This window comes from Dendrobates tinctorius, unplaced genomic scaffold (genome assembly GCF_039654945.1).
Source record: "Dendrobates tinctorius isolate UK_male_01 unplaced genomic scaffold, ASM3965494v1 ptg000203l, whole genome shotgun sequence".
NCBI classification, from domain to species: Eukaryota; Metazoa; Chordata; class Amphibia; order Anura; family Dendrobatidae; genus Dendrobates; species Dendrobates tinctorius.
The window spans coordinates 7,274,577-7,291,844 of NW_027361870.1; the positions used below are offsets into that span (position 1 = coordinate 7,274,577).

The 17,268-nt window shown below is 44.5% G+C and overlaps 1 protein-coding gene across 1 annotated transcript in view; it reads right to left on the minus strand.

Moving 5' to 3' along the window:
- The window catches only part of PROKR1 (prokineticin receptor 1), a 40,105-nt gene extending 25,895 nt beyond the window's left edge, over positions 1-14,210 (minus strand). The window contains exon 1 of the mRNA XM_073553797.1: positions 14,109-14,210. The gene's annotated coding sequence lies outside the window, so the exon portion shown is untranslated. The remainder of the gene's footprint in view (positions 1-14,108) is intronic.
- Between the last annotated feature and the right edge of the window lie 3,058 nt (positions 14,211-17,268).

The following is a 17,268-nucleotide window of genomic DNA, read 5'->3' on the forward strand; positions in this document are numbered from 1 at the left end:
TTTGACGGATCCGTTTGAATTTTAGCGTCTGCCAGCTGGAGTAGACGGACAAAGGAGCGTTTTTTTCCAGCAGCGGACCGCTATTTTAAACTGCGCAAGATTTTTCCTTTCATGTATTTTAACCCTAAACGGCGTTCTGGAAGTGGCGAAAAACTCTCTCTCCCTCTCCCTCTCTCTCTCTCTCTTCTTTTCCAGAACTCTGTTCCTTTAAATTTCATGCACTTAGCGGCTGCAGCGGATCCGTCCAGAAAACGGATCCGCTGCATCTGTTTTTTAATAAGCGGAAACGGATCTGTTATTTCACGCTTTGACGGTTTGCAACTGACGTCAAACAACTAAAGTTTGAGAAACAGCACTAAGATGTATGAAAACATTGAATATGTAAAATTTAGACTGCATTACTGCTATATAGAATATACTGATAAAATGAAGGTACATAGCTCACAAATTGACCAATTCCTGGGAGCCCACCAGCCATGACAAGGCATACCTTTCTTTGATGGAACCCTAAACCTAATATTTATCAAGCATGACTCTCCTGGGGCAAAATCCTATTAACTTTAAGGGCAGGTGGGATCCAGCACTAATTAAAAACAGGAGGAAGAGCTCATCCAAATATGGAAGAAGTTATCATCTCTAATGGTACACTGCAAAAAAACCTTATCTGCTACTTTATACAAAATAAAAGCAAGTGTGAACAGGTGCAAACTGGTGACTGCACAATACCCAAACAAAAGAATGCAAAAGCCTCTGTAAGCACTAAGATACACAGATAGATAGATAGATAGATAGATAGATAGATAATAGATAGATAGATGGATTTAGTGATTAGTAGATTTAGAATTGGAAATTTTACAGATAGTGTTGAGCGACTTTTGTTTTTTTAGGGTTTAGTTTCGTTTCATGAAACCCGACTTTTCCAAAAGTCGGGTCGAGCAAAATCGGCCGACTATAGGGAAAAGTCGGGGTCGTCCCGAAACACGAAACCCAATGTAAGTCAATGGAGAATTAAAGTCGGCAGTGAGAGGAGGACAGGAAACACACCAACAGTGCCCATTTGAGTGCCAAAAGCATAAATTCTTGTTACTGAAGCTTGTCAACCTTAATTAACTTCATAATACTAGTTACGCACTGAAAAATGGGGGTTATTTGGCTACAGTTGTGGGGAGGGAGGGCTGGCTCCAGGTTTTCGTGGGCCCAGGACCAAAGAGCGCCCCTTTAACACATACCACAACTCATGATGCTCCGATACGGCAGAGAAATAGCAGTATAGTACAATGAAAAATACTTCACTTCTTACATCTCATGACTGATATCCATTTTAAATTCTCCAATACCTCCAAAAACGGACAGTATATAACTCCATACAGTATTATGGCCAGCGCTTAGAGCGCTATACAGAGTAATGAGGCCCATATATTTCTCCATACGGAATCATTATTCCCATATAATGTTTCAAACCGTATATGATGAGCTCCACATAATGCTACAGTATATGTTGGTCCCAATGGATGAAGCTCCACTGTCTTATGGGCCCAAATAATGCTCCATATATAATGGGCCCCATTTCTACTGCTCTAGTGTATAATGGGCCCTGTAAATGCTGCTCCAGTGTCTGATGTCCACCTTTGGAATGCTCCAGTGTATGGTGGGCCCCATATATCATTCACCAGTGTATAATGCTCCCCAAAAATTGCTGTCCCAACATTGAAAACAATTACATAACTCTCCTTGCTAGGGAATCCCTGCAGTACTCTGAACTCCTTGTCGTCCCCATCTTCCATCTCACAGCATTTGGCTGTTTAGGCCCTCCCACCGGCAGAGACACTTTTGCGTACTATGCGGTGCCCTGTGCCAGTGCCATCGCCCATGAGTATGCCCCCCCACCTGCTCAAGGAACCTGCACTTTCATCTGCACCTTCCTCTTTGTCACCGTGTAAGGTGGTATAGTATGCGGGAAGGGGAACATGAGTTTCCTCTGGGTCAGATTCTGGCTGTGTAGAGTGCGAGGGGAATGTAGTGGTCTGGGTCAATGTACCAGCAGCATCATCCAGCAGTGGCTGGGCCTCAGTGCACTTGTGGCGTCCCCAAGAGTACGGTCGCCACTGTGGCATTGCCTTCCTCCTAGGGAGTGTGTTGTCAAGCTTGGGAGCAACGAAGGATCTCTCTAGCAGTGAAACCAACACACAACACATTTCCCACTCCAGGCCAGCAGGGAGACCTCTGAACCTGACTGCTGAGGAGCTGCTCTCTGTGGTCGGGAGGAGGTAAGTTAGGGCACTCTGTGCAGGGAAGGGGAAGTGTGTGGACGTGAGAAGGGGAGCTGGAGGATGAGCAGAGTTAAAGCTCACTCCTAGCTGGAGCGCATGGTCCGGATTCCGGTCTCCGAGTTTGTAGGGACACTGATGTTCCTGCAGCAGAAACCGGGGGAAGTAGTAGCTATAAATGCTCTGTACCCAACTAAGGCTCGGAGGCCCCAGCATCGACGTGTGCGAGGCAGAAGGAAAAGGCTACAGCTGTCTGCCATACAAGTAAAGTCTGAGGAACATCTGTTAGACAGGAGGCGTTTCAGTGAACCACGGTCCTGTGAGTGCTTCCCCCACAAGCGCTAGAAAGGAGACGTTCAGGAAGGTACATGTTGGCGGAGTGTTGGAAGGGAGCTTTCCATTCTGGTCCCGGAGGTTGGCAGAGGTCCTGACCCGGAGGACACAGCACGGAGGCAGGCATCTGTGTAACCTGCAGACTGTGAGTAAAGCTTTGGAACTGTACGCTCTGGTGTCCTACAGTTATTCCAGCACCGCTAGATCTGGGTACCAGCACCTACACCGCCTGTGCCTTTCCCCCATCACTACATCTACACTTCCCTGGGACTCCAGCTCCACCTGTGGGGAGCTTCACCATCTTTGCTGCACAACACCATCAGTCCCAGAGGATCTGCATGCAGCGTCGGCCTAACATCTATGTTGCCGAATACCACAGGTGGCGTCAAACTATCTATATAAACTCTTTACCATTATACCACGTCATTTACATGGGCGCCCAGGGCCACCGTCCGGGTCACCGCTGCTGTGACACATCCCACTGACACCGGCCCGGTACTGAGTACCTGGGAGGGCGACCCATATGCTGACTGCTGATCGGGCGGCGTTATTCCCACGAACCTCCAAACAGCGTCCCTGAAGTCAAAGTTTTTGGTTTCCGGGGGCAGTATGATTGCAAAGCTGAACCTTAAATGAATGTCCAAAAGGGCACCACCAGGAGTGGAGCCTGTGGCTTAATTGGACTGCACCCGGGAAACCACTACCATACAAGCTACAGAAAAAATGGACAGATTGCAAGCTTTGTCGATTCTGTGTGTGGTGTGGTATGTCCGTTTGTAGTTGTGCTAGCGATTTCTCAGCTTTATTCCGTTAACGACCGAGACTCCGGCATGGCCCCGCGGTACGCGTCAAGCTTACTGGAGGGATACGCGAGGCTGTGGCTCGTGAGATCGAGCAATAACAGGTCTAGCATTCCAGTACATGTCCGGGGCTGCATGCACGCTACACTGAAAGGACCAGCTTTTGTCGCTTACAGGTGCAGATAACCTGCTGAACTCCGTTAGTGATGGGGATCTGGGATTCAGATTATTCCCCACGAACGATGATTTCCCAGTAAGTTCAGGTCAACCGCAATTCCGGAGTTAGGCCTAACCGTCATTCCTGAAAAAATTACGTGTCCAAACCACAGGTGCTGTAGCTTGCTTAACAGCTCGGCAGCCGTTCTCAGGCCCAGTAAGGATTCAACAACATTGTAGAAAGTTGATAAAGGGTACAGTTTCACCGGATAACATGTATATATGTAGCCTAGTTTACACATTAAAAATATATGTCTATAGATCAGGAGGCAGACTCAGATGTTCTCAGGCCCAGTATGGATTTGACCAGATTGTACAAAGTTGAGGTAGGGTACTTTATCACTGGATAGCAGGTATATATAGCATAGTTTAAACATGTAAAATCTCCGTGTTCTCAGTATGGATTACCCAGCAATCTAAAAAGTGGAAAAAAGGAAATGCATTTGAGGCGTACACAACTATATACTTTTGGTGTTATTTTTAAATCTTCATATATATTTCTGTCTCAGTAATACAGTCCAGCCTCTCCGCAATAGGAAATGAGATGCATAAAATTAGTGAGATAAAGACTATTGATTGCAGAAATCTAGGAATTATTATTCACGGGAAAAACTTCCGTCACAATTCTCATAGGCGATGCTGACCCTCAATTAATTTGTGTGTTGAGACAGTGAAAACATTAATTTGTGAATAAAGTCTTGCTGTATCGCACTTCCGTTGATTCCATCACTGTTACTCATCTCAATCCAATTTTTATCACAGGGAGCGATGTAAACATGGTGCTCACTGGCTATCATGATCTGTCACGTTACTTTGGAGTGCACAGAAGCCACAGGCCGTAGGCAATTCTATTTGATTGGCATGAGAGGGCACATTTTGAAATGTGCGCCGGAATGTCACACGTTTGTGAGTAGGAAAACTGTGAAAGCTGATGATAAACCACCACTGCATGTAATTGTGAGTCGACGTCCATAAGAAATGGAAGCCACTGATCATCTGAAGCTAGAGCCCGGCCAGCAGGACAGGGCATAGCTACATCTTAACCATCATCTCTCAGTTCAATCAATTTGTAGTGGCAGTCCCAGTGAAGGATTTGACAGCCCAGACTACACAGCGGAGGAGCAGGGAGAGGTAAACATTGCAAATGCTGGGGCCCTGCCCACGCAAGGTGGGCACACTCGTGGGCGCGGTACTGGCACTGGGCCCCTCATAGTACGGCGGTGTGTCTGATGGTGGGTGTGCACCACCACTGACAGAGACACTTGATTGCACTATGAGGGACCCTATGCCAGTGCCCGCGCCCAAGAGTCAGCCTACCCACCTGTCCAGGGCAACAGCACTCGCACGGTTTTGTGCGCTAGGTGGTGACCCCGGCCATGGGGGGGGCCGCCCACTTAGGGATGTTTACAAAGTGGCATATGTAGATGTGGGTCATTCAGCTGCTGCAAAAGGCGAAATAGGTCAAGTTCGCGGAATAGGAGGGGGACCAAAGCAAGCCATTTTACTGGCAACCTATGTGTCATCAAGGGAAGGTGGGATAAAATCCTTGGAAACCCATGCATGGTTCATTTTAATGAAGGTTAGATCATCCACATTTTGGGTTGACAGACGGGTCCTTTTTTCTGTCAGGATTGATCCAGCTGCACTGAAGACTCTTTCCGATAGCACATTTGGAGCTGGGCAAGCGAGCTCCTGTAAGGCATATTGTACCAATTCAGGCCAGGTGTCCAGTTTAGCGGCCCAATAGTCAAAGGGGAATGACCTGTGTGGGAGAACATCGATATGGGAGGAAAAGTAGTTGTTAACCATAGTTGACAACTGCTGTCTCCTGTAACTTTCCATCGATGTAGTATTACCAGTTGTGTGAGCGGTCCGTGAAAAATCAGTCCACAACATTGTCATGAAACCCCTGTCTCCATCACCACTTCTGCTGTGTGCACCATGAACACCTCTGCCAAGCTGCCCCCGGCCCGTACGGCTCGTGTGAGAACCATCACCGCTGCTGTGTGCTGGGAATGCCTCAACCAACCGGTTAACCAGAGTTGCTTGTTTAGTAGCCAATATTAGGTCAAGGTTCTCCTGTGGCATGATGTTTTGCAATTTGCCTTTATAGCGTCGATCCAGGATGCTGGCCAACCAGTAGTCGTCATCGTTCATCATTTTGGCAATGCGGGGGTCCCTTTTTAGGATCTGCAAGGCATAAACTGACATGTGGGCCAATTTTCCCGGTGTCAATGATGCACTGCGAGTGCTGGGTGGAGGAGCACTTTCTGGCAAATCCACATCCCTCCAGTCACGCACAAACCCTGTACCAGACCTTGCCACGCCAACATTTTCACTTGCCCCACGAGATGCATCCTCCTCCCCTAAGTAATCATCCCCATCATCATCCTCCTCCTCTTCTTCCTCCGCCTCGTCCAGGAGAGGTCCCTGAGCAGACAATGGCTGAATGTCATCAAGGATTCCCTCCACCTCTTCCTCCTCGTCAACATTGGCTGCAGACGCCTGCTCCTTAAGGTGCGTCAAAGTTTGCATGAGCAGACGCATAAGTGGGATGCTCATGCTTAGGATGGAGTTGTCTGCGCTTACCAGCCGTGTGCATTCCTCAAAACACTGAAGGACTTTACAGAGGTCTTTCAGCTTCGACCACTGCACACCTGTCAACTCCATGTCTGCTCTCAAAGTGCCTGGCCGTGTATCCTCCCACAAATGCATTATGGCCTGCCTCTGCTCGCACAGCCGCTCAACCATGTGCAGGGTGGAGTTCCACCTTGTTGCAATGTCGATAATGAGGCGGTGGTTGGGAAGGTGGAGCAATCGCTGCAGCTTCTGCATACGAATGGAGTGTACAGGCGACCGGCGGGTGTGCGCACACAGTCTTCGCACCTTCTGGAGCAGGGCTGTTAATTCCGGATAATTATTGAGGAAGCACTGCACCACCAGGTTCAAGGTGTGAGCCAAGCAAGGTATGTGGCTGAGTTTTGAAAGGGCTATGGCTGCCACAAAATTACGGCCGTTATCACTACCTTGCCTGCCTCAAGATGTACACTGCCCAGCCATGACTCAGTTTGTCGCTGAAAGTACTCGGCCAGCACCTCAGCAGTGTGTCTGTCGCCCAAACACATCATCTGCAACACAGCCTGCTGACGCTTTCCACTAGCTGCTCGATAGGGGGACACCTCGTGTGCAACAGTGGCAGCTGCAGATGGAGTGCTCGTACGACTGCGCTCTGTGGACGAACTTTCGCTTCTGGAGGAGGAGGAGGAGGGTCAAACGCCTACAGCCAACTGTTTCCTATACTGTGGGCTAGGCAGCACTGTCCCACCACCGCTGTCCCCTGTGGACCCTGCATCCACCACATTAACCCAGTGCGCAGTGATGGACACGTAACAGCCCTGGCCATGCCGACTGGACCATGCATCAGTTGTGAGGTGCACCTTTCCACTCACTGACTGCTTGAGTTCATGGACAATGCCGTCTTTCACATGATGGTGGAGGGCTGGGATGGCTTTGCGAGAGAAGAAGTGGCGACTGGGTAGGTCATAGCGTGGTACTGCATAGGCTATGAGTTCGTGGAAAGCTGCGCTTTCCACCAACCGATAGGGCATCATCTCTAACGAGATTAGTTTGGCAATGTGGGCGTTCAAACCCAGTGTACGCGGATGAGAGACTGAGTACTTTCTTGACCTACTCATAGTGTCTGGGAGGGTGAGCTGGACTTGAGAGCTGCATATGGTGGAAGTAGTGGTGGACAGGGCGGACTGAGAGAGGGTTGATGATGGTGATGGAGTTGGTGTTCTTTCTGATGGCCTAGATTCAGTCTTTCGTTGATATAACAGTGGGATTCCCTGACTGCTGTGACCTTGCAACGACACCTCAACATTTGCTGCTGTTCTAACCGGTGGGCTTACAGTGGGGGAAACAATGTAGCGTTGCTGACTACCTTCTTTGTGATCAGTTGCACATGTGGTACTTGAGGTTTGGTGTTATGTCCACGCTTGCAACTGCATGCTGGTTAAATGTCTAAGCATGCAACTGGTATTCAAATTTTTCAGATTTTTCCCTCGGCTAAAGGTCTTTGCGCACTTCTTACAGATAACCTTGGCCTGATCATGAGGATTTTGTTCAAAAAAGTGCCACACTGCACTCTTCCTACTTTGGCAGACATTTTGCGGCCTAGCACGCTGTGATATTTTGACCCTCTGGACAAGCTGTCCAGCAACTCTTTTGATTTTTGGAACCTGTCTTTGGAGTGCTCCGGGCCTGCCAGATAACAGCTGTTGCGATGTCGATGTCTGCTGTGGATGCTCCTCCTCCTCATCTGAGCTATTGGAAGCAGCACCCTCTTCCCCCAATGGATGCCAATCTGGGTCAACAACTGGGTCATCCATCACCTCCTCTTCAATGTCATGTGCACCTTCCTCGGTGTTACCGTGTATGGTGGTATAGTGTGCGGGAAGGGGCACCTGAGTCTCATCAGGGTCAGAATCTGGCTCTGGACACTGCGAGGACAATGTAGTGCTCTGAGTGAATGTACCAGCAGAATCATCTATCAGTGGCTGTGCATCAGTGCACTCCATGTCAGATTCATCTTGGCCTGGGTAATTCACCATTTCACTTGATAATCCAGGCATGGTATGTGAAAACAGCTCCATGGAGTAATCATTAGTATGGCCTGCGTCATCCTTCAATCATGGTTGGGGTGAAGGACACAAGGAAAGGTGTAGTTCATGAACATGAGCCTCCAATGATGACTCATTGGAGGCTGAGTCAGCAATGTAAGACAAAACTTTTTCCTGAAGCTCTGGCTTTAAAAGCGGTTTGCCAACTCCTAGAAAACTAAGCCTTTGAGGCCTTGTGGAGCCAGACGATGACGCAGGCTCAACACCTCCTGCATTCGGTCCTATTTTGCTTTTGCCACTACCATCAGATCCACCACCAACACCATCATTACCAGCTGCCAACCCTCGCCCGATTCCACGGCCTCTTCCACCAGCCTTCCTCATTTTTGGTAGAAATGTAGACAAAATCCAACAAACTATATAGTAAAGTAAAACAAGGTACAAGGTGTCTATAGGACAGAGGAGATTTTGAATTTCTGCACACACTTGTGGACACTGGACACTTTTGGATTGTGTGAGGCCCACTGAATATCACAGCGCTATGTCACAGGTTTGATGTCGCAGGTGTGAAAAATGTCACTAGAGGATAACAGAGATTTTCAATTTCCGCACACACTTGTGGACACTGGACACTTTTGGATTGTGTGAGGCCCACTGAATATCACAGTGCTATGTCACAGGCTCGATGTCGCAGGTGTGAAAAATGTCACTAGAGGATAATGGAGATTTTGAATTTCTACACACTTGTGGACACTGGACACTTTTGGATTGTGTGAGGCCCACTGAATATGACAGCGCTATGTCACAAGCTTGATGTCGCAGGTGTGAAAAATGTCACTAGAGGATAACGGAAATTTTGAATTTCTGCACACACTTGTGGACACTGGACACTTTTGGATTGTGTGAGGCCCACTGAATATCACAGCGCTATGTCACAGGCTCGATGTCGCAGGTGTGAAAAATGTCACTAGAGGATAACAGAGATTTTCAATTTCTGCACACACTTGTGGACACTGGACACTTTTGGATTGTGTGAGGCCCACTGAATATCACAGCGCTATGTCACAGGCTTGATGTCGCAGGTGTGAAAAATGTGACTAGAGGATAACGGAGATTTTGAATTTCAGCACACACTTGTGGACACTGGACACTTTTGGATTGTGTGAGGCTCAGTGAATATCACAGCGCTATGTCACAGGCAGAAATTGGCTAGTGTATGACAAACTACAAGGTGTATATAGAATTGGGCAGAATAGGAATCTCCCTAGAGTGTAGGTCTGTAAGAACGGAACAAGTCCTCGACTTATCCTTACAGAGCGACACACAGATAGCTTCACTGTGGCCGTGATAACAGCCGTTACACGGTACTGAGAGAGGAGCGTGCACGTACACGGCTGTCCGGTGTACGTAAAGTTGTCAAGCTCTGTGTTTTTTAAGTATACGAACTGACACACGCTGTCTCTCTATAGTTTTGAATGTGATCAAACAGGAAATATATTTAACTGTTTGAAAACTAGACAAAACTAGAAGGTGCAGGTCTGTAAGAACGGAACATGTCCTCGACTTATCCTTACAGAGCGACACACAGATAGCTTCACTGTGGCCGTGATAACAGCCGTTACACGGTACAGAGAGAGGAGCGTGCACGTACACGGCTGTCCGGTGTACGTAAAATTGTCAAGCTCCGTGTTTTTTAAGTATACGGACTGACACACGCTGTCTCTCTATAGTTTTGAATGTGATCAAACAACAAATATATTTAACTGTTTGAAAACTAGACAAAACTAGAAGGTGCAGGTCTGTAAGAACAGAACATGTCCTCGACTTATCCTTACAGAGCAACACACAGATAGCGTCACTGTGGCCGTGATAACAGCCGTTACACGGTACTGAGAGAGGAGCGTGCACGTACACGGCTGTCCGGTGTACCTAAAATTGTCAAGCTCCGTGTTTTTTAAGTATACGGACTGACACACGCTGTCTCTCTATAGTATTGAATGTGATCAAACAGCAAATATATTTAACTGTTTGAAAGCTAGACAAAACTAGAAGGTGCAAGTCTGTAAGAACGGAACATGTCCTCGACTTATCCTTACAGAGTGACACACAGATAGCTTCACTGTGGCTGTGATAACAGCCGTTACATGGTACTGTGTGAGGAGTGTGCACCGCTGTATGGTGTGAAAAAATGCACGCTCAGTACCTCACCAGGACAAAAAAAATTGGGATTGCTTTTAAAAAAGCAGTTTGCAGAGCAATGGGTAAACAGCAATGCAGCCGTCAGGAAGCCTTAGAAGGCAGCCTAACAACCAACACCGCTGATCCAGCAAAATATAGCCTCCACTTGCACTGCACACACAGTGACTGGTGTGTTGTACAGGCAAAATCACTAGCAGCAGAAGCAGTTTTTGGTGTCTTCTTCCCTGCCTAACGCTCTTCCTACAAAATCAGCAGCAGCAGCAGGTCTCCCTATTCTGAGATCAGCATGAGTAACATGGCGGTCGGCGTGCATGCCCTTTTATACCCCCTGTGACGCCCACCAAAGCAAGCCAATCACTTGCATGCCCTTCTTAAAGATGGTGGTGACCCCTGCCTATGTCATCACGTTGCCCACAGTGTCCGTGGATCCTGATTGGCTGAAAAAGAGCGCAAAACAAACTTTTGAAACGCGACTTTGGCGCTTAAGTCGCCGACCTCGTGGCCGACCTCATCCTAGGGTCGGGTTTCGTTTCATGAAACCCGACTTTGCCAAAAGTCGGAGACTTATGAAATTTTTCGACCCGTTTCGCTCAACTCTATTTACAGATTCACTAATAGATATGAAATGATAAATCTATAAAGATTTCTAATAGAATTATAGAATATGAGACATGTAAGCACAAGATATGGGATAGATGGACCAAGATAACTAGATTGACAGGCAGATATGATACAGACTTACCCAAATATGAGACACATAAAGCTAGCAGATACATATAGGAGAGATAAGATTGATATTTGGCTCTTTATAAACCATGGAGCCACTTAGATAATTTCCCGGTACACAGAAGGCTTTATAGTGGCCCCTCAGCTTGTACCTACATTGTCTAGAATTTGTAGATTGTACATTATAATTATAACAAGGCTTCAGATTACATTAACCAAATGTGAAGCAAAATGTCCCATTTAATCTGCTTGGCGACATAATACAATTTGAGCTTCGCATTCTAGCACTTAGTAAACCTCATAAAGCGCTCCCCTCGGGCGACGGGTTATATTATAGGCACAGGACAGTCACGGCGAAACGCTGCTCAAATGTCACAAACATACACCGTACTAAGCTGTACGGTATAATCCTGTTATTAGAACATGGAGTGATGTCGATTTATTGCATTGAGGAGCAGGTAGTTAAAAGTCTCTAGATAATCAAATCCTAATATCGGTATTTCCAGGCGAAACAATGTAATGGTCATGGCTACAAGTATGGGATCTATCATCTAGAAATCTAGATTGACAATATCCAATGCTTTATCTCTGGCTGTAAGAAAAAATTAGAATGAAACATAAACAAAACTGGATAGAACACAATGATTAGGACTGGCTTGTACATATGTATTAATTAATTAACTTTTAACAGAAAGTTCCTTGTGTTCATTACTACTCATCCCAGTCTGTATATATGTGCTAGATATCAATCAGCACATATAGGGTTTTCAGACTTCCTCATTTTAGCACAACTCGCAAAATGATGAAAATGGTTTTACTAAGGGTTAACTGACAAGCCTTATAGGCACATATTACACTACCTATAATAAAGTCTAATCTGTCCTTCTCACGTCCATCATTATATTCAGCTATAACTCTAATACTACTTCACAAGAAAAGCAGCTCATGAGCGAACAACAGATTTAGTCCCATTACCAGCGAGCAGGATGTGATCGGAGTGCAGATTCTATAGCAAAATAAAGAAATAGCAGCGCTCCACCAGTGCGGACTCCGAGGCAAAACAGTCATATTTCAGACATAGCACAGACTTCTACCTATTATCTATCTATCTATCTATCTATCTATCTATCTATCTATCTATCTATCTATCTATCCATCCTATATCTATCTATCTATCTATCTATCTATTATCTATCTATCTATCTATCTATCTACCTATTATCTATCTATCTATCTATCTATCTATTATCTATCTGTCTATCTATCTATCTATTATCTTTCTGTCTATCTATCTATTATCTATCTATCTATTATCTATCTATTATCTATCTGTCTATCTATCTATCTATCTATCTATCTATCTATCTATTATCTATCTGTCTATCTATTATCTATCTATCTATCATCTATCTATCTATCATCTATCTCTCTATCTATCTATCTATCTATCTATCCTATTTCTATCTATCTATCTATCTATTTTCTATCTATATATCTATTATCTATCTATCTATCTATCTATCCTATATCTATCTATCTATCTATCTATCCTATATCTATCTATCATCTATCTATCTATCTATCTATTATCTATCTGTCTATCTATCTATCTGTCTATTTATTTATTATCTATCTGTCTATCTATTATCTAGCTATCTATCTATATAAAAAAATGCAGCAGCACAATACCAATAAGAGGGTGCACAAACCTTCTCAGCAAAGCATCCAATATTTGCCCGAATCCAGATAAAAAGAAAAATGGAAGGCAGCACTCCATAGACTTTAGATGAAAAAAAATGTGGATTTTATTCACACCCACATGGCATGGTGACGTTTCAGCTCACACTGAGCCTTTTTCAAGGCTTTCAAAACAAGCCAACAGCAGAAAAGTGTTTGGCCCCACTGCGCCGCCTTTACCTCAAAATAATAAAATGATATTAACCACACTAAATGATGAATAAATCATGAACGCCATTCTGCCTCCAAAAACACCGCTGTAGGCGCTCAATCCGTATGAAAAAAAACCATGCAGGAAATCCACAATGACCAAAGAAAATGATGGATGGCACTCACCAATGCCGTTTTAACTTGCTTTATTAAACGCTGTGCGGCTCACACACGGGAGACATGTGCAAGGTACGGACTACAGCTGTTTTGCGCTTCAGCGCTTCAACGGGTCAAGGCTTGAAAAAGGCTCAGTGTCAGCCGAAATGTCGCCATGCCATTTTTTTCATCTAAAGTCTATGGAGTGCTGCCTTCCTTTTTTCTTTTTATCGATCTACATATTTATTATCTATCAAATTAAAGCAGCACTGGTATACGCTTTATGTGGGTGCTCGCCTCTAAATAATTATCCAGTTGTGTAGAGAATTATAATACAAAAGAAATTTGAGCAGTGCTGAATCTTTAAGTTAAGAAAAGTGGACTTGTGTGTATTGAACAGTAGTGGAATAAAAGCTCAGAATGGTGTGTGCTGACTTCTTTTTCCCTTTGATATCTATTTCTTTCTCTCTCCTTCTTTTTTAACTATTAGGGACAGGGTCCCAGCAAGAAAGGAACACCTTGTCATTGCTGGTGGGTTCTCATTATTTGGCCATCTGTGCGCTAAGTACCTTCAATTTATAAGTATATTCTATACAGCAGTAATTCAGCCCAAAGTTTGTATATTAAATGTTTGCATACATCTTAGCTCTTACAGAGTGCTGCTTTATCCTTTCCTTTCTATCTAACTAGCTAGCTGTCATCTATCTATCTATCTAGATGTCTATTAATCAGGACATCTATATACATTGTCCTAGACGTTTCTCTAAGTATTCATTAGCAATCATTTCAGGTAGCAGGACACATGGCTGTTTACCATCCATAATGGAACAAGGTTTACAAAGCGGAAAATAAAATAAAGTTAAAGATTTAGAAGGGAATTACACAAACACTGAAGTCCTTACCTGTCTGAAAATAACTGTGATAAAAGTTTCTTTGTCATCCATGGGAAACAAATCTGCGAGTAAATAAATACTAGATTTTCCTTTGCTCTTGTTTAGCTCCTTCCCTCCTCAGTGACACAATGTGGGCTTCTAAATTCTGCTTCTATGTATTGAGAAAACCCCAAGGACCTCCCTATATTAAATCTTATGGGCAGCTTGCTTTAGAACTGGAGATGCTGGCGCCCCCTGCTGTTCTTGTTGCAGAATTCAGCCTGGAAGAGCTGCAGAGCACTTGGAAGTAAATCTCTGTCACACACACAGCTATAAGCATGGCTTAGGAATCAATACACAGTAGGAGAGCTTCTTCTCCATTCTTCCATGCAGTATACTCTGCCTGAGGGTAATTTTTATTATTATTAACTGTGGCTATAATTGTCCAGCAAGCTAGATCCAATTCCTAGAGGCTCTTATTAAAATGAAACACTGTGTAACAGTGTAAGTCAAAAAAATCAACAAATGATACCGAAACATAACCCCATGCTGAACACTGAGCAATAAATGTACATCTCATGCAGCTAATGAAACAATAGCCAGATTGTATTCCAGGCAGATTTCTTTTCTTTCTAAAAGGATACGACATGTCGCCTGTTGTTTGGGCATTTAATGCCATTATGTATCCAATGCTTATTTATTGACCTAGCCGTGGTTAACAAAAAGTGTCAACCTGTCTGTGATGCAGGGACATGGAAGAATAGAAGTGTAGCATCTATTGAGAAACCATGTGCAATCTCCCAAAGATGAGCATTTTATGAATGTAAGACATCTCTTCTCCTACCGTGCACACAATCAGTCAATTACTTGTGCTCACAAATGCACAGTACTGCAGAAAAGTTTTAGGCAGAGGTGAAAAAAAATGCTGCAAGAATAACTTTCAAAATTGAAGTGTTCATAGTTTATTTTTATCAAGTAATAAAACACGAAGCGAATGAGCAAAAGAGAAATGTTAATCAAACCATTTTGGCATGACTGCCCTTTAACATCAAACAGTTGTTCCACAGATTTTTTTTTTATAGACTATTTATTATCCTTCTGACTCTTCATGTAATTCCAGACAGACTTAGGCTGGTTTCACACTTGCGTTGAGGAGGGCTGCGGATGGCTGCCTACTTTCTCCTTTCTTCCTCCGTGATGCTCCGCTTGCGGCAGTAGGCGGAGCGTCACGTAGGAAGAAAGGAGGAAGTAGGCAGCCATCCGCAGCCCTCCTCAACGCAAGTGTGAAACTAGCTTTAATGATGTTGAGATTAGAGCTCTGTGGAGGGACATTTCATCACTTCTAGGACTTTTATGCCAAAGACAGTTCTCAATGACATTGACTGTATGTTAGGGGTCGTTGTACTGCAACAGAATAAATTTGAATGATCATCTGCTTGTAATTCTCAGTGTTGAGGATGCAAGTAATCTTGACCAACTCCCCAACTCCATTCGCTGAAATGCAGCCCCAAACGTGTAAGGAGACTATACCATGCGTCACTGCTGACTGACATTCATTATTGTACCACTTTTCAGACTTTGGGCAAAGAAACTACCTTTCACATTTTTACTCATCAGCCCAGAGCACCTGCTGCACTTTTTTCTGGACCCTTGTTCCTATGTTTTGTTTATACTTGATCTTGTTCCGATATGGAAGGTGTGGCTTATCGACCACAAATCTTCCATGAAAAGCACTTCTGGCCAGAATTCCCCGAACAGTAGATGGGTGGAGCTGGATAAAACTGTTGATTTCAATCCTGAGCATCTTCTGAATTTGAAGGGAAGCAAGCATGATGTGTCTTTCATCTTATCCACTAAGATTTTTTTTCCCAACCACTGTTTCTCAGTGTTGTCCATTTTTGGTGCTTCTTCCAAAGAGCATGAACTTGTAACTTTGTGTAACTTCAGTCTGCTTTAAAATCTTGGCCTACGAGAGACCTTGCTGATGGAGTATAACTACTTTGCATCTTGTTGCTGTGCTCAGTCTTGCCATAGTGTATGACCTTGGACATTAAACTATCTCCACTACCTCACTTTTATAGTAGAGTTTGTCTGTTCCTCACTCAGTTTTAAGCTCCTACACATTTGTTTCTGTTTCAGTTAATAACATGTGTTTTAATCTACATATGAAAATGATTATCATAATCAACAGCTGGCATAGTTGGTTACTCATACACCTGACTATAATCCTACAAAATCGCTGGCTATGTGAAAGTATACTTAGAATAACTGATGCTGCTTCAAAGACAAAGGGAGGTCACACCAAATATTGATTTAATTTAGATCTTGAGCTAATTCATTTTTTATTCTCTTAATTGATAAAACTAAACTATTAAAGTGGCTTTTTTTCAAAGCATTCTTACTTTGCAGCATTTTTTGAAACCTGTCTAATATGTTTGCTCACTTTTGTATGTCAGGGTTGTTGCAAATCGATTTGCATAACCCAGTCCATTGGCCACAGTAATCTGGACGGGAGAAGTAAGAACCGCTCATGCCTGAAGGCATTTATAGCTCTTGTGAAGAATATGGGGGGATTTAATGGCAGCTTACAATCCTCCTTCAATGTGTGTAGCTGTAACAGGACACCTGGCTCAGCATGTGATCCAGCCCCACCATCTAGTATCCAGAGTCACACAGGATACCCACCTGTGGTGCCCCACCCTGTATGACTGCTTCGTTCAAACCTCCTCCAGTCAGGTAGACTTTCATAAGGAGATTTAAGGAGAATATGGAGTTATTGTACTTCCCTACCACATACCAACTACATTTTTGAGATCTCTGGAACGGTCAGAATACCTTCCAGGGTCTTGATCTCTTCCAGCACCCCAGGGTGGGGAGATACACAGAGCGGCTAGTAGAAGGAGCAAAGCTGTGTTTGGTCTCGGCTGGATCCTATGGCACCAGAACCATAGGATTTGGGAGTTTTAGCTACAAACACCTAGGGGAGGGGGACAAGGCTCATCCCAGAGGCAAAGAGGGTGTGCAGAACGTCAGTGTGAGCATGAGCACCAGAGACAAATGATGCAGCTTAAACTCCAGCTCCAACTCCAGAGTCCAGACAGTTGTGAGTCCCCTGAGATCTGGGTCTCGAAGCCACAGGTGGAGGAATTCCCCTTGCTGTACGAAGGAGGGGAGTTGTTGGGTATAACAC